The following is a 22,926-nucleotide window of genomic DNA, read 5'->3' on the forward strand; positions in this document are numbered from 1 at the left end:
GTTCCTACATGTGTTAGGTGACTCACATGGGCTACTAAGAGCTGATCATTGGAGTGTATATACCAATAGTACATACATCTAAAAGCTGTGTATTGTACGAGTACGAATACGGGTGCATACGAGTAGAATTGTTGATGAAACTGAACGAGGATGTAATTGTATGCATTTTTGTTAAGTAAAAGTATTTTGATAAGTGTCTTAAAGTCTTTAAAAAGTGTATGAATACATATTAAAACACTACATGTATATACATTTTAACTGAGTTGTTAAGTCATCGTTAGTCGTTACATGTAAATGTTGTTTTGAAACCTTTAGGTTAACGATCTTGTTGAATGTTGTTAACCCATTGTTTATTATAATAAATGAGATGTTAAATTGTTATATTATCATGATATTATGATATATAATATATCTTAGTATGATATATATACAGTTAAATGTCGTTACAACGATAATCGTTACATATATGTCTCGTTTCGAAATCATTAAGTTAGTAGTCTTATTTTTACATATGTATTTCATTGTTAATACACTTAATAATATATTTACTTATCATTTAACATAATTAACCAAGTGTATCAATATCTTAATATGATTCGTATGTACCTAGTAAGACGTTGTTATAACGATAATCGTTATATATATCGTTTTCGAGTTTCTTAAATTAATAGTCTCATTTTTTTATATATAACTCATTGTTAAAATACCTAATGAGATACATACTTATAATAAAATCATGTTAACTATATATATAACCATATATATGTCATCGTATAGTTTTTACAAGTTTTAACGTTCGTGAATCACCGGTCAACTTGGGTGGTCAATTGTCTATATGAAACCTATTTCAAGTAATCAAGTCTTAACAAGTTTGATTGCTTAACATGTTGGAAACACTTAATCATGTAAATGACAATTTCATTTAATATATATATAAACATGGAAAAGTTCGGGTCACTACAGCTTGGTTGACCTGCTACGGCTGCGTCTTCAATTCTTCAAGTTGTTTAGCTAGAGATTCCATCTTATCCGTGAGGGATTTGATGGCTTCTATTTGATTGTTAAGTGCAGAGAGGAGGCAGATGATGAAGTTGTTTCACCACTGTTCCAGTCATGATGATGCATTGTCATGTTCTCGAGAAATTCCCATGCTTCGTCTGCGGTTTGGTTCATCGGATTTCCTTGAGCTGCTGCATCGATCTTTGTCCTATGATTTACCGCAAGACCATTGTAGAAGGTACAGATTTGGGTTGACCGCTCTAACTAGTGATTAGGGCATTTCTTCAGCAGGGTCTTGAATCGCTCCCATGCAGTGTAAAGAGATTCATCATAACTTTATTTGAAGTTAATGATGTCATTCTTTAGTTTGGTTTGTTTAGAAGGAGGGAAATATTTGGTTAGGAATTTAATAGTCATCTCCGTCCATGACGTAATGGAATCTTTTTCCAGTCCTTCGAACCATGTTTGAGCATGATTTAGTGAGAGAATAGGGAAACAAGTATAGCCGGACTATATCTTATCCTATCCCTAGCTGTTTGTGGGAGTTCGAAAGAGATATGAATTTATTAAGGTGAGAATTAGGATCGTCATTCGGCAATCCATGAAACTGACAGCTATTCTGAATGAGCTGGATGATGTGATGTTTTAACTTGAACGAGTGTCCTTGAATCTCTGGAAATCTGATCGGTCCTCCTCGACCTTCAATCGAGGGTTTGGTATTTTCGGCTAAAGTAACGCGTAACGCTATTTGATTTCTTATTCGTGCTTCCTTGCGTGCTTTAGAGATTATTGCGTCTGGATCAGGTACGAATAACAACAGCCCTGGTCTAGATCGGGTTTGGGTCATACACTGGGTATGCCTTTTTGTTTTTAATTTTAAACAGATAAACTAAACATCTAAGGTAGTCTAAGGTAAGCTAAGCTAATCTAAGGTAGTCTAATCTAAAGTAATCTAGTTTAAAGTAGTCTAATTTAACTAACTATCCTAAGGTTGAATATGTTTTTGGTTCTGGCTACTGATTTCCTGGTATTTCGATAACAGAGCTCCGCATGAACTATTCAACAAACCAATTGGATAGGCTGACTACGGAGATGCAGGATCCTTTTGGTCCGAATATAATTGGCGACTGTTCGGAAAATCCAACAAACAAGTCCGTGTATAATTGTCTTTCTTAGACACCACTAAATGCTTGTGAATAAGTTTGATAGAGAGCAGTATTGTCTGATACCAATTCCCCAACAGCGGCGCCAAAAACTAGATTCCTTCTTGATATGGCCGAAACGGACGGTTTTATTTGTGTGGTGTCGTTAGGTCGCAACACGTCAGAATCAACCACCAAGAGGGGGTACTGTTTTAAATTTATATTTAGCGGGGCCTAAATCGTACTACTCCTTAGTATGAGTAAGAGAAGTATGACCTAGAGTCGTATTTTTGAGATATCAGTAGAATCGAACCTATATTTAAGCCTAAGATAGTTATGAAGGAGTAGTGGTTACTTAATTTTTGGGATTTTCTAATTTATAAGACAGATAAAGTAAATGCAATAAAATTTGTAATTCAGATAAGGTTAAAGTAAGTGCATACTATGATTTCATCAGTTACATTGCCGAGATTATGGAAATCTGGCTCATGAATAGGCAGAGGCCTTGTATTCATTACACTGGTCCTAAACGCCCATGTCATAAGACATGTCACTTGGTACTGTGCTAGGCTTGAAGATTCTGAATAGACAACAACGTCCCTTACCCCCGACACCCATGCAGTCTGACTACAGGCATACAAATTCAGACGACTCTTCCAATTGAGCGACTCGGTTGGGTGACGTATTAACATTCCACAAAGGTCTAAACTTTCTTAAGCATAATAGAATATATGGTTTACCATATCCGAGAGACGTGATGTGTTTCAATGCTTTAGTTAATGATTACTTTTAAAAGATAGTTAGGCCCTTAAAAAGAGTTCAACCATAAAGAACACCATGGCCAAGTCAAGCTGACTTCCATGAACATGTTCGGTTATCCTAACGGTCCAATCCTTTATGTGTCTAAACAAACAGTTCCTTAATTAACTAAGAATCCCTCAAGCGGGGTGCAATGCTTGAGACCGTGTTATGGTGCAGTGTACTAATCAACACTGACCGGGTTCCATGGCCTTACTTAGCAGAGGTGCAGTTTACAACAACCGCTGTGCTTCAGCGTGCACGTACGAAGTTTATATTCTTGGTGACTACAATAGCATGGTCTGGGACCGACAATGTACTAAGGGTCTAGTCAGATGTTTCACTACGAAAGAGTCCTCAGTCGGAATCCAAATCTCAATAGACTTACTACAACCGGTGTGCCTCAGTCGATCTTACATTGTATCCGATAGACTTATCTTACCAAGGGGTGACACAGATAGTGTACTCTGAATCGGGGTTCGCGACTTCCCAATAAAAGAGCCAATAACTACGTTCTATTAGTTAGAAAAGCGATTGAGTTTAAAGCATAATCGAAAAGCATTTCAACGACATACACAAACCATAACATTATTTCGACATTATAACTGCATACACCATAGCATACACTAAGATAACTACTCGCTAATCATGGCAACAATATCACAGAACATAATGATAGAAGACATTATATAAAGATAAGGGATAGGAGTACCAGTAGATTAAATGAGTTCCGAATACAAAAGTGACAACTTCAAGACTCCAGACCGCTCCTAATACAATCTTTGGCATTTTTCTCCGGGTACTAGGTTTCCCACACGAAGACCTTGAAAGTATGACTAATATTGTACAAGAGAGAGAAAGAAGTGAATTAAAGTGTGTGTTGGAATAAATGACAAAGACCCTTTAATTAAGCTAAGTTTTTCCCTGCAAACGGCTGGCAGGCCATTTGGCAGGCCGTTTGCAGGGGCCGTTTGCCAAGCCAAGCCGTTTGCAAGGGCCGTTTGCCCTGGCAGTTTGGCAGGCCGTTTGTGAGCCAGGCAGGCCGTTTGGCAGGCCGTTTGGCTTTCCTGGTCAGCTGGATTCCCTAGATCGTAACTTGATTTCTTGTCTTTCACCGTTTTCGCTCTAGAATCTTTGTTTTAGCTCCGATTCTCTTGATTCTTTTTGAACCGCCTTCGTAATTACTTGTTCTTCAATTCTAACCAACAAAGTGGGTATTTTACTGACAAAGTTCGAACCTTTCTTGTTTTTGGGCCTTAATACCGGGGTGAAAACGTGACTTTTTAGTCGATATCAGTGCCCTTTGGATATTTTCTTGGTTTATAATGCTCTTTGTGTGAGCTTTTAACAATGTTCTGTGATGGCCATGTGCCTTTCTTTGATGTACTCTATGTTGACTTTATGCATGATTGCTTATTATATTCCAAACTTCTTCTAAGATGACCTTTGTGGGTATGCCTTATATTAGTGCTTTTCATATATTGGCCATATATTGTGAGTATTCTTCTTCTAAGGTTGTATTATGGTGTCCTTTTACTTTGTAAAGGACCCATTTTCCAATTGATTATGTATCCTAGCGAATACATATTGTAGTTATGCATTTCGTGAATACAATATTGTATTATGGTGTCCTTTTTCTTTGTAAAGGACCCATTTTACGATCGATTATGTATCCTTAGTGAATACATATTGTAGTTATGCATTTCATGAATGCAATATTGTATTATGGTGTCCTTTTTCTTTGTAAAGGACCCATTTTACAATCGATTATGTATCCTTAGTGAATAAATATTGTAGTTATGCATTTCATGAATGCAATATTATATTATGGTGTCCTTTTTCTTTGTAAAGGACCTATTTTACAATCGATTATGAATCCTTAGTGAATACATATTGTAGTTATGCATTTCATGAATGCAATATTGTATTATGGTGTCCTTTTTCTTTGTAAAGACCCATTTTACAATCGATTATGTATCCTTAGTGAATACATATTGTAGTTATGCATTTCATGAAAGCAATATTGTATTATGGCGTCCTTTTTCTTTGTAAAGGACCCATTTTACAATCGATTATTTATCCTTAGTGAATACATATTGTTCATGTCCCTTTGATAGGGATACATTTTTTAGGCAGCAATTTCACATGGTTTATCAAAATGAGTAGTGGATTACATTGATACTCTGTGGTAGGAAGTGTATTAACATTCGACTACCCATTACATTTATCCGCTACATAAACATTAACTGAAAAAAGAAAACTTAGAAGTAGAACCTTCGGAGATTTGCTCCGTTCCATGTCCTAGGAATTGCTTTGCCTGAGGTGGTTTCCAACTTGTATGACCCGTTCCCGAAAGCTTGGGATATAACATACGGTCCTTCTCAATTCGCCCCCAATTTTCCTTCATACTCGACTTTGCTAGTACTATTGAGTCTAAGGATGTAATCCCCAACTTTGAATGTTGATTGCTTGACTCTTTTGTTGTAGTACCTTTCTATGGATTTCTTGTATGAAGCTTCTCGGATTAGGGCTGCTTCTCTTCTTTCCTCCACCAGATCTAAGTTTAAGCGGAGATTTTCTTCATTGTTCTCTGTGTGTGTTGGCTGTTCGGCTGCTTAATACTTGGATTTCTGCAGGAAGTACAGCCTCCATGCCATACACCAAACTGTACGGTGTCTCTCCATTGCTTCTCTTCGGAGTAGTCCTATGAGCCCAAAGTACCAATGGTAGTTCTTCTACCCATCCTTCGTGACCCTTTCCCAATCGTTTTTCGATTCCCTTTATTATTTCTTTGTTGGTTACTTCTACTTGTGCATTTCCTTGGGGATGATAGACTGACGTAAAGGTTTGCTTAATTTTTAGCCTTTCACAGATTCCTAGGATGATTCCTTCTACAAATTGTTTTACGTTATCTGAAATGATTTCCTGTGGAATTCCAAATCTGCAGTTGATATGCTCCCACACGAATTTTTTGATATCTTTTCCTGTGGTTTTCTTCAACGGCTTTGCTTCGACCTATTTGGTGAAGTAATCAACTGCTACCACTAGGAACAAGACACCTCTTGGGGCAGCGGTTAGTGGTCCGACGATATCTATCCCCCATTTGGTAAAAGGCCATGCTGAGAGTACTGAGATTAGATCTTGCTTGGGCTGCTTAGGAATGTTAGCATGTATCTAGCAAGATTCACAGGCGTGGAGAGCGACGACTGTATCTTGGTGCATAGTTGGCTAGTAGTATCCCAGCCTCATTATCTTTACCACTATGGATCTAGGTCCGACATGAAAACTGCATACCCCTTCGTGCATTTCTTGGATGATGATAGATGCTTGGTTTGACCCCACACATGGCAGCCAAGCTGTTACAAAAGACTTCCTGTAAAGCCTGTCGTTCAACAGTTTGTAAGAGGGCGCTTTGATCCTGATCTTTCTGGCTTCTTTTTTGTCCATAGGCAGGAGGCCAGATCTCAGGTATTCTTTTAGTGGTTTCATCCATGTGTTATCATCATCTGGGATGAGGTCGTTAACTTCTTTTTCTTCGATTGACCTTTGTCCCAAGGTTTCCACCAGAACTTCTTTGGCGAGGTGCTCGAAGGTTATTGAAGCAAGTTTACTCAAAGCATCAGCTTTTTTGTTTTGACTTCATCTCACGTGCACGATTACGAAGCTTTGAATTGCTCTGCTAGTTCTCTTACTCATGATAAGTACTTTCGTATCGTTGGATGTCTTGCTTCAAACGCTCCGGATACTCGATTGGCAACAAGCTGTGAGTCGACGTAGGCTTTTAGGTGCCTAATGTTCATTTCCTTGGCGAGTCTCAATCCGGCAAGTAGTGCTTCGTATTCTAATTCGTTGTTGGTGGTGACGAACTCGAAGCGTAATGCGTAAGTATATTCTTTTCCTTCGGGGCTTACTAACATGAGTCTTTCCCCTGACCCTTCGAAGCTAGAGGCTCCATCTGTGAATAACTTCCACTCTTTGGGTTCATTTGTAGGAGTGATAACTTGAATCGAGTTGTATCCGTTTCTTCACCTGTTGTCTCGGCGATGAAGTCAGCCAACACCTGTCCTTCATGTTCCCCTAGCTCGATAGCCCATTTAGCCATCCTCCCCAATTTCTCGGGTTTTGTGAGCACTTGCTTGATTTGCTTATTTGTTAGGACGATGATCGGATATGCTTGGAAATATCTTCGGAGCTTACCGGTAGTGTGTACTAATGCTAGTGTGAGCTTTTCGAAATCTGGGTAGTTGATCTCAGCTCCTTGAAATGTCCTACTGACGAAGTATATCAGAATCTGATGGCGCATCTTTTCTGTTACCAACACTACGCTAATGCTTTCTTTCGAAGATGCTAAGTATACATACAGAGTTTCTCCTCGCACAGGGGAGGTGAGAGATGGGAGGTTGGAGATATGTGCCTTCATTTCGTTGAAAGCTTGATCGGCCTCTACTGTCCATGTGATCTTTTTCTTACCCAAGCATTCTTTCAGTATTTTGAAAAAGGGTAACTGCCTTTCTGCTCCCTTTGACAAGAAACGACTCAGTGATGCTAGCTTTCCATTCAGGATTTGAATTTCTTTCATCGTTGTCGAGGCTTTGAGTCTTTGATTTTATTGACTTTCTCCGGGTTTGCTTGAATCCCTTTTTCTGTGATATAATACCCGAGAAACTTTCCTTCTTCCACTTCGAAGGAACATTTTTTTGGATTCAATTTCATGTTGATGGCCCATAGAGTATCGAATGTTTCTTGAATATCTGTCAGAAGATTGGTTTCTTCGATACTTTTGATTACCATGTCGTCGACATAGGCTTCCAGGTTCCTCCCAAGCTATTTTTGGAATGCCTTATCTACAAGCCTTTGATATGTGGCTCCAGCATTTTTCAGACCAAAGGGCATCTTTTGATAGCAGAAAATACCCTTGCTGGTGTAGAAAGACGTTTTTTATTCGTCTTCCTCATCCATCTGAATTTGGTGGTAGCCTTTGTAGGCGTCCAAAAAACATTTTAGTTTGAACCCGTTTAGAGATTCAACTTTCTAATCAATCTTCGAAAGTGTGTAGCAATCCTTCGGACAAGCTTTATTGATATTGGTGAAATCAACACACATTCGCCATGCTCCATCTGCCTTTTTTACCATGACTGGATTGGCGACCCATGTTGGATATTTCGCTTCTCTGATGATCCCTGCTTTGGGTAGTTCATCTACCTCCTTGCAGGCCGCTTCATCTCTTTCTGAGGCCAAGTTTCTCTTCTTTTAGTGGATCGGCTCCAGGTGTTTATGCTCGTTGAGCCAGTGCTCGTGACGGCGTCTTTCCCTTGGATGTTGAGAATTCTTTGTATCCCTATCATGTCTCCTTATTCCCATGCGAAGATATCTAAATTGGCTTGGAGAAGCTTCCGTAGCTTGGTTTTTAATTTCGGAGGTAATTACTTTCTGATAGTGAATTGTTGTTCAGGGAACATGGGATTGTTTGACACCTTCTCTTCCTGTGATAACTCTTCGTTTGCTTCGAGTATACATTCTCCGGGGCTTTCTATCGTATTTCTGATAGCCATGACTATTTTTCTTCGGTCATACGTTGACGTTAAAGTTGATATCCCTTCGACAGTGTGAAATTTGACCAATTGATGTACCTTTGATACGATGATCCCCATTTTCATCATTGTGATTCTCCCGAGGAGAATGTTATGTTAAGAGCTGGACTGTACCACAACGAATTCTAGTGTTTCTGTTCTCGTCATTGGTGGAGTGCCAATTGTGAAATCGAGGTCGATCTCTCCGATCGGCCAACATCTTTCTCCAGAGAAACCCACCAATGGTACTCTTGGTGGCATCAGGCGAGCTTTAATTCTTGGGCTAAGTTGTTCGAAGCAAAGTTCAACATTATATCACAAGAACTTCCACTGTCAAGATAGACCCTATGCACTTCTCTGTCAAAGATTGACCCATTGATAGTAACGGGTAAATCTAATGGGGTGATGGTGTCTAGCGCTGGGAAAGATATTTCTTCCCACTCGATGACCTTACTAGGTCTTTCCCTCTTATAGCATCTTTGTGACTCTACAGCGAAGCAACTATCGACAACTAAGATTGCCTTACCCAAGGTTTACTTCTTATCTTCAATAATCGGCTATGTGACCTTGGGTGTCTTCGAGTTTCGTATTCCCTTTACCAGGTGCGATAACTTTCCAGATCGCACAGCTTCTTCAATCGCTATCCTTAGCTGGATAAATTCATCTGTTTCATGTCCATAATCATTGTGAAAGTCACAAAATTTGCTCGTGTCCTTTTATTTTCCGTTTTTGGACAACTTCGGCAGAGGTTTGAATCCTTAGGCAGCCTTTTCTGTGGAAAGGATCTCCTTGGGTGTTTTAATAAGTGTACCCAAGATCCCGGTGTGAGGTTCCCTCTGATAGGGAGCGTATCTCCCTTTATCATCTCTTCTTCCATGTTTCTCTTCACGATGGCTTAATCTTTCCTTTCGTTTGACGACTGGTTGGTCGTCATATGCGAAGGTTCCTGCAGTTTCTTTTGCGTCTAACCAAATATAAACCCTTTCGATCAAAGCTTCGTAACTGTCAGGTAGATCTCGAGTGAAGTGCTCTACCAATGCTCGCGCTTTGCATCCGAATAAGAGTCCTGAGATCCTTTGTGTTTCTGGTAGCCCAGGGATTTGTTGAGTTTCATCAGTATATCTGATGTTTAAGCGAAGGGGTACTAAATACTATTAATTTTATTGCGAAATACTATTAAATACGATACAATTTTACACAAGTTATTTATTTATTTATAGAGTGGATATACCTAAACCATGCTACAACACTTATAGGCAGTGTACCTAATCGTACAGTAGTGTAGTTTTTAGTAAGTCCGGTTCGTTACACAGGGGTACAACTAAATTTAACGCTATATTTAAACTATATTTGTATATATATATATATATATATATATATATATATATATATATATATATATATATATATATATATATATATATATATATAAGTATTATTATTATTATTATAAAATGGGGTTTTTACCGTTTAATGACCGGTTTATCGATTTTATGTCTTAAGTCGCAATTAAAACCTAATGTAAAATATTAAATATACAAATGACTTAATTTAAAGTGTAAAGTAAATGACGATAAATAAAAGTGCGATAATTAAAAGTACGATAATTAGAAGTGTAATAAATAAAATGACAGTAAATAAAAGTACGATGAAATATGAAATAAAGGAATTATGCTTATTTAAACTTCCGTAATCATGATGTTTGACGTATTGATTTTAATTTATTACCATGGGTTAATTGTCCTTTGTCCTGGATTATTCGATATGTCCATCTGGTTTTTGTCCATAACAGTCCATCAGTCATAAATATAAAGTGCGAGTGTCCTCGTCAAATTATCCTTATACCCGAAGTCAGATATTCCAACTAATTGGGGACTTAAACTGTAACAAGGTCTTAATACTTTGTTTAATAATTACACCAGGATATCGACTGCGTGTAACCCAAGATTTTAATACTTTATTAACAATTATGCCAAGTGTCCTTGTACGTAATCCACCCCTGTTTTAATGAGTCCATTGACTATTAATCCATCCCCGTGTCCGGTTAAATGAATGATTATTAGTACTTATAAATATCCCGCCCATCGTGTCCGATCGAGTATATATGGTTATTTATAGATACGTCAAATTGTAAATCTCTATATTAAATTAACGAACTATCATTCAGTTAAACAAATATAAAGCCCATTAATAGCCCATAGTCCAATTTTCACAAGTGTCGGTCTTTTGTCCAAACCCCAATTATGGTCAAAAGCCCAATAACCCCGTCTTAATATTTAGTCCAACATCACGATTACTTCGGCTTAAATAAGCATAATAATAACTTAGCTACGAGACATTAATTTAAAAAGATTGAACATAACTTACAATGATTATTAATAGCGCAGTGTTACACGGACAGAGTTTCGACTTACAAACTTAAAACATTCGCTAACATAACCTTATTATTATTGATCTTAAATTAAAATTAAAATTATAAATATAAATATATATATTGAGAGAGTAAGAGATTAGAAAAAGGTGTACTAAACTCGTCCGAAAAATGCTGAATTTATAGACCTGGCCAGGCTTTTGGGGCCATGCAATCGCATGGGCTTCCTTTGCATCTGCCTTGCGATCGCATGGAGTCTTGGGACAGCTCACAATCTTTTGTTTTCTTGTTTGTCGACGGTTTTTATTTTAATATATAAATATAATATATATATATATATATATATATATATATATATATATATATATATATATATATATATATATATATATATATATATAATTTATAGAATTATTTATATATTATATTATATTCGTGTGCATAGTTGACTTGTAATTTTAGCTCCGTTGCATCGCGCGTTGATAGTTGGTTCATGTCCCGGTTCTGGATTTTCGAACGTCCTTGCATATGATTTAATATCTTGTACTTTACATTTTATGGCTTGTACTCTTGTAATTTTGAGATGTTTCTCATCAATAAATTGAACCACTTGGATTGTATTTTGTACTTTTGAGCTTTTTGGTCGTTTGCGTCTTTAAATCGTCTAATCTGTCTTTTGTCTTCACCTTTTATTATTTAAACGAATATCACTTGTAAATAGAACAATTGCAACTAAAAGCTTATCTTTCTTGAAGGATAATGCTATGAAATATGTGTTCGTATTTAGCATTATCAAATATTCCCACACTTGAGCGTTGCTTGTCCTCAAGCAATATAGAACTTGAATATAACTTTACTAGAATCACTTCTTTATTCTTCACACTTTGTACATAAGTGATTTTAATACGGCGGTATGAACAATGGTAGTAACGATGTGGTTTACAGTCCCACATGACTATAAAAATTTAGATTCTTTAGGAAATTGGATCTTTATGAAAACATTTGATCTTTTGAAAATTCAATCTAGCTTTTACCCTAGATAAGTTTTCTGAAATAACCCTTCACCGGTGTTTGCAAAATGTTTTTTTGGGTTTTAGATTTGAAAATTTTAGCTCAAAACTTATGGTTTTGTGTCACCCACTTGCTAACCTTGTATTGGGAAAGCAACACGTCCAGTATACTTGCTCCGTATATTACCTTTCGGTAAACTACCGTCCGGTTGTAAAGGAAAGCGTTGAATAAGCAACTGTTAAGGCAATGTCTAATGACATGCTTTTGATTATGGTCTATATCGTGTCGGATGCAATTACTATCCTTTGTAGGAGCAATAGTAAAGATCACCCTATGGTTTTTCGGTCTGGCGCAAGATCCTATCTTCGACCATGCTATGCAACCACCGTTCTTACGGTTGACACCCGATTTGGTTCAGGTGACCTAATGAATTCCGGTGAATTCTTAGGATTTTACGTTCAATGGTAATGAACGCATTGAAAATGGGTTTCAGAAAACAAATCTGTTTGTAATTTTGATCAAAATATTTTCTCGTTCAAGCTCGAGTTTAGATATCATCGAATTCCATGAGTTTGTATTCTCAATCTTTAAGGTCAATCTCAAGGATTGAGTAATATCAGGCTTAAAAGCTGATTTTTGATCTTTTAAGGAGATTATCCTTTCTGGGAATCTGATTCATTAGTCTTATAAGCTAATTTGCACGGTACCCCCATTGTACGAGACAGATCCTCTCATGGTTAGGATAAGTCTGACCACTTGGCGACCCTGTTTGATGCTGTGGTCCGTGGATTTCCAGCTGATTTTCGAGAAAACTTTTCAAGGTTTTTCGTAGACTCTACAACTGGTCTGGACGACAACTTCTTGACCTAAATCAAGAAGCGCGTGTCTTTTTCTCGGAAGAATGTACTTCCTTATAAATTCTATTTATATTACAATAAACTGGGTAAAACTGATTAATATTGTCCAAAACAAAAGTATCTTTAATTATTTGTACAAAAATATGTGATATATGTTCTAAATAACTTGGTAAATTTTTCCCACACTTGGCTTTTATTTTTCTTTCTTTCCCTTTGTATTCTCCTCTATTCTATTTTAAATGAATTCAAGCGTTTTGAGTTGTTTCTCAATTTATGTCCTTTCTGAGGTAACAATAATTTCGGTGTTAACACCTAGTTTTATCGTTCATAAATATGTATAAACATGATTTTGAATTCATTTATTTGAAATTTTTTAAAATTTTTACTAGAAGTGGGTAGTCAGTATATAAGACTAGGGCTGTTCTTTATTATTAGAGAGCACTAGATTCTAATACAACTACTGCGTTACAAGTTTTTTAACAGTGGCTATTAAACCAAGTGTATAAGTCAAAAAATTTTAACGGTGGCTATTAAACCAAGTGTATAAGTCAAAAAATTTTAAAACCGAAAGAATTTAATCCCTTCCCACACTTAAGATCTTGCAATGCCCTCATTTACAAGAAATCAGTAGCAATTTAAATTATTGAGGGTGATTAGCGTAGAAAAATGATTAAATTTTACCAAAGTTTCCAACATATTGTTGTTTGTGTTGAATGATAAATGGTGCACAACATTTGTTCATTCCTGCAGTTGTTATTTCACATTTATTTTGCATCTTGTCGTCAAAATTAGTTGCTTTTGCTGAACTTAATGTCAATCTTTGAAAATGCACTGTTTTACCATGTTGTGTACATGAGATAAAATACATACAATACAAATATAAACATGCATGGTAATTTGAAAAGGGACTTAATATCCCACTTTCAAATTACAAAAATGAAATATTAGTACAAAATAATAAAAATATTAAACATTACATTAAAGTATCAAAATGTTAAATGTTTAACATAAATAGATAAAAATAATAAAAGATAAGACATCACCAATGGAACAATATTGATTTGGATAGGGGTTCTAGTTCATATCATCGCTCGGGTTCCATGGTTGGTGGTAGGTGTTCGGGTAGGCTTGGTTTGGGTCATACAGGTCAAAGGGTGGTCGCATGTCGGGCTGATGCGGTGGATAGTAAGCAGGTCGATTCGGGATGTAGTTATTTGGTACCTGATATGATAGTTGGCTCATGATTTGGTGTTGATGAACTTGCCAGCTATCGTGTTGGCATCGCCTGGAAGTCTCATACTCATTCGCGGCTTGCCACTGCTCATACCGATGATGCCTATCCTGGTTATTCATTTCTACTTCATCTACATGCTAGAAGACATCAGTATAACTATTCCTAATGACATCCCTAATGTCATCTGCTTCCTCCATCTCCTCATCCGAACCTCTCTCTACCTGTGGATGGGTGCCATGATATGGTATTGGCATATTATGCCTCCGTTTTAGTACCTTGGCACCTTGATAAACCTGCAAGCCTATGCTCTCAGCTTGCTCCTCAATCTCCACCATCGGACCCCCATGTTCTTTATCTACACCTAAGTACTCTCCAATGAGAGTAACAAAAATACCACCCCCTATAATACTTTCTTCTTGCATACCCTCAACCACTTTAGATAAATAGTGGCCTACGCAATAAGGAATGTTAACAAAGCTCCTCGGGTCCCGAATACACTTAAGGTAAAATAAATCGTTTAGGGTCATTTTTTCTTTGTTTCTACCCCGTTGTGTAATCGAGTTCGCTAAGAATCTATGTATTATCCGGATCTCTCCTCTATCAATATCTAAGTAGGTGTGTCTTCCACCCCGCGTAAATTCCTTAAATTTTGACATACGCCTCCATATGGCGTTAGTGTCAAAATTCCTATCTACTCTTTCACCTTCAGTAATTAAACTATTACAATCAGGTGTAATAATCTCAGCGGGGGTGTAGATTAATAGAGCTCTAGCCATGTCCAACATGGACATTCTATACATTGTACCTCCTAAAAGAAATCTAATAAAACTTTTATCTCCTATCATAGTAACTTCATTATTTAACTCTATAGTGCTAAGCAATTCAACACACCATTCTCTATATATAGTTCTATACGTAGTAAATAAGCGGATCCAATCATTAAATGTAGAGCTACCATACCTCTGGACTAGTAAATCCCTAACCGGTTCGGCTGGGTGAACCGCTTCCAAAGGCTCCCAATCGATTACCCGAGGCATTTCAATATTTTTGCGGTAAAGAATGTGCATGTTCTTTTGAAATTTTGGGTATTCTGTCCAACAACGATCGAATCTTAGGTTGGGATGTAACTGTTGATCATCGATAAGTGGGTGCACAATCCTCGGGTGAGGCTGAAACTGACGATAATGAGCGTAAAACAGTGCTTCCGGCTCATAATATAGCATGTGTTGATCATTATGTTGTTGTTCAGGTTGTGGATCTGGTAGTTGTTCTTGATCAGGTTCTTGTTCAGGTTCTTGTTCATGATGTCTAGACGATGATGCACCATTAAACACAAAATTATTGCATCCAAATATGCATTAGTGTTAGCAAAATAACAAATTAAAACAATTACAATAACATGTTTCATCTATATTAAACTTATACTCATTTTCATATTTTTATCAATTTTACATTTTTTAAAATAAGCATATATGAAAAGGTATATAAAGTTTATAAGCATTCAACTCAAATAACATGTTAAAATAACTATTACTAGCAATTAAACAAGTTTCAAATGGCAATTACATCAATTTAATCAAGTTCATGAATTTTAGACTTAAAAAGTCCTCTTTGATGCTCAAAAATCATGTTTAGGATCAAAGTTTGAATAATTTAGCTACCAAAATATGTTACACTACTTAATTTAGCAATAATCCATAACAAAAATCGGTCATAACCTGTTTATATCAAAAAGCCCCAAATTGCTCAAGAACACAAACCCTAGATTTCTAAAAATTTTGAAGTTTGAGGCTTCAAATCATGTTAAATAGCATCAATCTAGGTTATGCATGCATAATATACTAACAATTTAATTCTAATTACACTAGAAATTAAAAAAATCAAATTAGGTAAAAATTAGCTCAAGAACACTATAATTCGAATTTAAAGAGTTTTAGGGGTGAAATCTTTACCTTCCTGCCTCTCCATCTGAATATAGGTATGATTAGAGCGGATTGTAGTGACAAATTTGGTGAATTTTGGTTTAAAAATGATGATTTTAGGTGATGTTTTGAGAGTATTTGCGTATGTTTGTGTGTGTGTTTTATGTGGACAGAATACAGCTCGATGAGCTTTGATCCTGACCAGTTTTTAAGGGCCATGCGATCGCATGGCTACCCCGTGCAATTCTCATGCGATCGCATGGGGTCCAGGGTTTTTTTTTTATTTTTATAAAACCTTTTACTTATAAAACAATTAATTTTAAAACTTTATTTTCTTTTAGAATGAGGGCTTTTCAGAACTTTGTCCTAGTTCGTCTCTCGATAAAATTTTAAAATTTGTCACTTTAAAGCGTTGTTTTTAAAGCAAAGATTTTTAGATTTTATAATGTTTTTGGCATACTTTAATTCAATAAGATTAAAAATAATGATAACAAAATTTCTCGTCCCGCCCTTGGGTAAAGCAATTTCGGTTCCATAATCTAGTCTTCAACTTACGACGAATTTTAGGTATCAAATTTTTAACTTAATGAAATAAAGTAAATTTTGTTTTTAAATTCACACCAAACTTAAATTTAAAATGCATAAAATTAAAAATTCATATTAATATCATTAATATTTTTATACATTAATTTTACAAACTTATATTAAAAATATTAATTTTTAAAATATTTAAAAACTTAAATATATTGGTTTTAAAAATTTATAATAATAATTTAATATTAATATATTAATTTTAAAAACAAGGTAGAAATAAAATTAAAAATCTTTTTGGTCTTTTATCCCACTTTAATAAATCAAATATTATCAAAAATATACGCCCCTCTTTTGGGTAAAGTAATTTCAGCTATTTTACCTAGTTTTACTCCTGACGAATTTTTGAAATATTTTGGATTGATTGATTAAAGATATTTATACCTTATGAATAAACGGTAAATTTCGCAGTGATGTAATAAATTTTTGTATGATATCAATAATTTCGGTTTCGCGTACCTAATTTTATTGAATATCAATTTAATACTTTATAGCGAACGATTAAGCGTTTATTATCAAAAGGTTAAAAGCAATAAATAAAAACAAATAAAAAATGTACATACTTACCTGTGAGGTAGAATTCTCAGTGACCTGCTTTAGCCGACTCATAGGAGAGTCGTTCGATTTGGTTTTCCATAGCTACGTAAGCGTAACCTCAAATTTTCAATAATTTTTCTTCTAAACATATGAACGGTCCTTCTCTACATAAAGTAACGAACTCTGATAATGCTAAAAACGAACATATATTTCATAGCATTATTCCTCAAGAAAGACAAGCTTTTAGTTGCAATTGTTCTATTTACAAGAGATATTCGTTTAAATAATAAAAGGTGAAGACAAAAGACAGATTCGACGAATTGAAGACGCAAACGACCAAAAAGCTCAAAAGAACAAAAGACAATAAAAAAGGTTCCAATTATTGATAAGAAACGTCTCGAAATTACAGAAGTACAAGATTCAAAACGCAAAGTACAAGATATTAAATTGTACGCGAGGACGTTCGAAAATCCGGAACCGGGACTAGAGTCAACTCTTAACGCTCGACGCAACGGACTAAAAATTACAAGTTAACTATGTATATAAATATAATATAATATATAATTAATTATATTAATTATATATATATTATATATATATATATTAAAAACCGTCGGCAGCAGGAAACTCCAAGGGTGTGAGCTGTAAATATCTCTCCGCGACTCGCGGAGTTTGAAGGGCTTTTTGCCGCGAGTCGCGGAGCCCCAAATTTCAAGTCTGGCTATAAAGCCAACCGAATTCTGATCAAATTTTAATCATCTTTTTTCTTCTCATTCATACGAGTAATATATATATATAATTTATATTTTAATTTTAATTTTAATTATAATTCTAATAATAAGGGTATGTTAGCGAATGTTGTAAGGGTGTAAGTCGAAATTCTGTCCGTGTAACGCTACGCTATTTTTAATCATTGTAAGTTATGTTCAACCTTTTTACATTAATGTCTCGTAGCTAAGTTATTATTATGCTTATTTAAAACGAAGTAATCATGATGTTGGGCTAATTACTAAAATTGGGTAATTGGGCTTTGTACCATAATTGGGGTTTGGACAAGAGAACGACACTTGTGAAAACTAGACTATGGGCTATTAATGGGCTTTATATTTGTTTAACTAAATGAAAGTTTGTTAATGTTAATATAAAGATTTACAATTGGGCGTCCCTATAAATTACCATATACACTCAATCGGACACGATGGGCGGGGTATTTATATGTACGAATAATCGTTCATTTAACCGGACACGGGAATGGATTAATAGCCACTAGAATAATTAAAACAGGGGTGAAATTACATTCAAGGGTAATTGGTGTAATTGTTAACAAAGTAGTAAAACCTTGGTTTACACGCAGTCGATAACCTGGTGTATTCATTAAACAAAGTATTAAAACCTTGTTACAATTCAAATCCCCAATTAGTTGGAATATTTAACTTCGGGTATAATAATAATTTGATGAGGACACTCGCACTTTATATTTATGACTGATGGACTGTTATGGACAAAAACCAGACGGACATATTGAATAATCCAGGACAAAGGACAATTAACCCATGGGCATAAAACTAAAATCAACACGTCAAACATCATGATTACGGAAGTTTAAATAAGCATAATTCTTTTATTTCATATTTAATTTCCTTTATTTTATATTTAATTGCACTTCTAATTATCGCACTTTTATTTATTGTTATCGCACTTTTAATTATCGTACTTTTTAATTAGCGCAATTTTATTTTCTCGCATTTTTATTATTCGCAATTTCATTATCGTTATTTACTTTACGCTTTAATTTAAGTTTTGTATTTATTTTATATTTTACATTAGGTTTTAACTACGACTAAAATCTTAAAATCGACAAACCGGTCATTAAACGGTAAAAACCCCCCCTTTATAATAATAATATTACCTATATATATATTTGTATTTTTATAAAAATAAACTAATATAGCGTTGAGCTTTGTTTAAAGATTTCCCTGTGGAACGAACCGGACTTACTAAAAACTACACTACTGTACGATTAGGTACACTGCCTATAAGTGTTGTAGCAAGGTTTAAGTATATCCATTCTATAAATAAATAAATATCTTGTGTAAAATTGTATCGTATTTAATAGTTTTTCCTAGTAAAATAATAACTATTTTATATACACCTCGTTCGACATCAAGTATTTTTGGCGCCGCTGCCGGGGAACTATCTTAAAAGCCGGAAGCGCAACGCTAATAAAAAAAAAAAAAAAAGATTTTTAGTTACTTTTATTAAAAGTCGTTTTTGTAAAAATACGTTTTAAATATTCGAAAAATATAAAAAGAAAAACAAAAATATTAGTATTTTTAAGATTTTGTTAAATATTTAAGTTTTATAAGTTTCTTTATTTTTATTTTAGTTTATAAAAATATAAGTTTTAATTTTAATATCTTTTATTTAATTAAAAAAACAGAAAACATAAAAAAAAAAAATAAAGAAAAACGCGTAAAAAGTAAAACCTGTCAACTGAATTCTGGATCCCCGCGACTCGCGGGGTTTTCTTCTTTATTTGCCGCGACTCGCGGAGACCCTCTGACAGGCGACAAGGAAACCCTAATCAAGCATTGATTACGGGATATTATTAATTATTATTATTATTAAAACCTAATTATTATTATTATTATTATTAGTTTTAATTCTAATTTTACTTTTTATTTATATATTTTAGTTAAATTAGTTTTATTAAATTGTAAAATTAATAGTTTTATAAAATAAATAATATAAAAATAATATTTTTATAAAAAATTGTACTTTTTACAACTTTTTATATATTTTGTTATTTTGTACCTTTTTAATCGTTGTAGCGTAATATTTGTATTTTTAGCTCATAATTAATTTTAAAATTAGTTTTTGCTATAGTTATTTTTACTCCTAGATTTTTAGGCTTTGCCGTAGAATTCCTTAAGTGCTTTTTCTTTAGACTAAGATTTAGGTGCTTTAGAATTTTGTGACGCCTTTTTAAGTTTTAGTTTCTTTTTAAGTTATTTCCATTTGGGATTTAGTTTTTCCTGTAAGCTTTAATATTTTTAGACACCTTTTACTATGTACCAATTATCATTCCAATTAGTAATTTCAATTTGCGATTATAATTTTAAGTTAGTTGTAGTAATAAGGTTAAATTAGTTAAGTATTTTTAAGTTTTGATAAGTTTCTTTTATTTTTCCGTCACCTTTTATTTTTCAACCATTTTTTCTTTTTCGACATTTTTCGACGCGCAATCTTTTTCTTTCTTATTTCTCGCTATTCTAGTTTTAGGACTTAGAATTTTTTCTACTTCTTATCTAAATTTCTAAAAATTACGAAAATTTATTTTAAGTGGTTAAATTGATAGACATCAAAATTTTCTGGTTCGTAGTAATAGTTGGATTTGTACGTGGACCGGGTTATTGGAGCCAAACAGTCCTCAATTATATTGAGACCAAACGAATCCTGCCCCTCTGCTGCATCTTTTGGCTATTCGAAACGTGGGCAAAATCAGAAAAGTCTATTGATTGGATAACTTATTATAATTTTTCTTTCCTTTTAAAAACTAATAGGATATTCAGTGAATGCACCGAGCAAGACGTTCATCACCTTTTGTACGTTCACCACCTGTAACTCGATCAAGACATCGTTTAACAAATATAACCGCCGTTGATTTTTCTTTAGAATCGTCATCCAGTCGACCAAGTACTTCAGTTCAAATTTCCGATAATCCATTTTTTGAACCCAACCTCACAATTGAGAATCCAGAAAATATTCAGGAACGGTTCGTAGATCCTGAACCATTAAACTTTCCTCCGGAACCACCAATCATTCAAACAGAGATTGTTGAGGAACGAACTATTAAATCAGAATCATCTATTGATACCGATTCAACAAATTCAATTATGGAGAATCTGGAACCTTTAAGTATGGAAGACCGAATGAGAGCTAAACGCACTGGCCAAGGTCACGCAATTACTCATCCAGACATTAATGCGCCAGATTATGAAATCAAAGGACAAATTCTACACATGGTGACTAATCAATGCCAATTTAGTGGTGCGCCGAAGGAAGATCCAAATGAACATCTACGTACCTTTAATAGGATCTGCACACTATTTAAAATCCGAGAAGTGGAGGATGAACAGATATATCTCATGTTATTTCCCTGGACTTTAAAGGGAGAAGCCAAAGATTGGTTGGAATCGTTACCTGAAGGGGCGATCGATACATGGGATGTTTTAATTGACAAATTTCTTAAACAATTCTTTCCTGCATCTAAAGCCGTAAGACTTCAAGCAGAAATTGTTACGTTCACACAGAAGCCAAATGAAACTCTATATGAGGCGTGGACAAGATATGGAAAGTTGTTAAGAGGATGTCCGCAACATGGTTTAGACACCTGTCAAATAGTACAAATATTCTACCAAGGATGCGACATCACTACAAGAAAAGACATAGATATAGCAGCTGGTGGTTCTATTATGAAGAAAACCGAAACTGATGCTTACAAAATTATTGATAATACTGCTTCCCACTCACATGAGTGGCATCAAGAAAAAGATATCATTAGATCATCTAAAGCAGCTAGAGCCGATTCTAGCCATGACTTAGATTCCATTTCCGCAAAGATAGATGCTTTCGAGAGACGAATGGAAAAGATGACTAAAGATATTCACTCTATACGAATTAGTTGTGAGCAGTGTGGAGGACCACATTTGACAAAAGATTGTCTCAGTATTGAATTAACAATGGAACAAAGAGAGAATATTTCATACATAAACCAAAGGCCTGGAAATAATTATCAGAATAATTATCAACCGCCAAGACCTATTTACAATCAAAATCAGAATTATAACCGAAATATTCCATACAACAACCAACAAGGTCCTAGCAATCAACAAGTATCCAATAATACTTACAATCAGCAAAGACCGAATTTTCAAAACAAACCACCACAACAAACCGATGATAAAAAGCCGAATTTAGAAGATATGATGACAAAGCTAGTTGAAACTCAAACGCAGTTTTTCACATCTCAAAAACAAACCAATGAACAAAATGCTCAAGCATTTAGAAATCAACAAGCTTCTATTCAAAATCTGGAACAAGAAGAAAGTAACCTAGCAAGGTTAATAGGTGAAAGAAAACCGGGAAGTTTACCTAGTGATACAAATGCTAACCCCCGGAATGAAACAGCTAAAGCTATTACCACAAGAAGTGGTACAACACTTAAACCACCTGAAATACCTGTAACTTCTGATGAAACTATTCCTACTCCACAAGAACCACAACCTGATCAAGATAAGGAAAAAGAACCGGTAGTTGAAAAGGTTAATGAAGATAACACAGTTAAGGATAAACCTTATGTTAAACCATACCAACCACCACTTCCTTATCCGAGTAAAATGAAGAAAGAGAAACTTGAAGCCGAGCAATCCAAATTCTTGGATATGTTTAAACAGATAAATGTAAATCTTCCTTTCATTGATGTGATTTCAGGAATGCCAAGATATGCTAAATTCTTGAAAGATCTAATCACGAATAGAAAGAAAATGGAAGAACTCTCGGCTGTTACTATGAATGCTAATTGTTCAGCAGTGCTGTTGAATAAGATACCAGAAAAACTATCTGATCCAGGAAGTTTCACAATTCCATGTTTTCTGGGTAGCCTTAGTTCAATAGAAGCATTAGCAGATTTAGGTGCTAGTATAAATCTAATGCCGTATTCACTATACGCTAAACTAGACCTTGGAGAATTGAAACCAACCAGAATAAGCATACAACTAGCCGATAGATCAATAAAATATCCTAGAGGGATAATGGAGAACATGCTAGTTAAAGTTGGTACTTTAGTATTCCCAGTAGATTTTGTTGTTTTAGACATGGAAGAAGATTCTCAA

At 34.9% G+C, this 22,926-nt stretch overlaps 1 non-coding gene across 1 annotated transcript; it reads left to right on the forward strand.

Moving 5' to 3' along the window:
* The first annotated feature begins 1,261 nt into the window (after window positions 1–1,261).
* On the forward strand, window positions 1,262–1,368 carry LOC139846128 (small nucleolar RNA R71). Its single transcript, XR_011758868.1, has one exon. It is a non-coding gene; the product is annotated as a small nucleolar RNA R71 (small nucleolar RNA).
* Window positions 1,369–22,926: the final 21,558 nt, after the last annotated feature.

This window comes from Rutidosis leptorrhynchoides, chromosome 4 (genome assembly GCF_046630445.1).
Source record: "Rutidosis leptorrhynchoides isolate AG116_Rl617_1_P2 chromosome 4, CSIRO_AGI_Rlap_v1, whole genome shotgun sequence".
Taxonomy (NCBI): domain Eukaryota; kingdom Viridiplantae; phylum Streptophyta; class Magnoliopsida; order Asterales; family Asteraceae; genus Rutidosis; species Rutidosis leptorrhynchoides.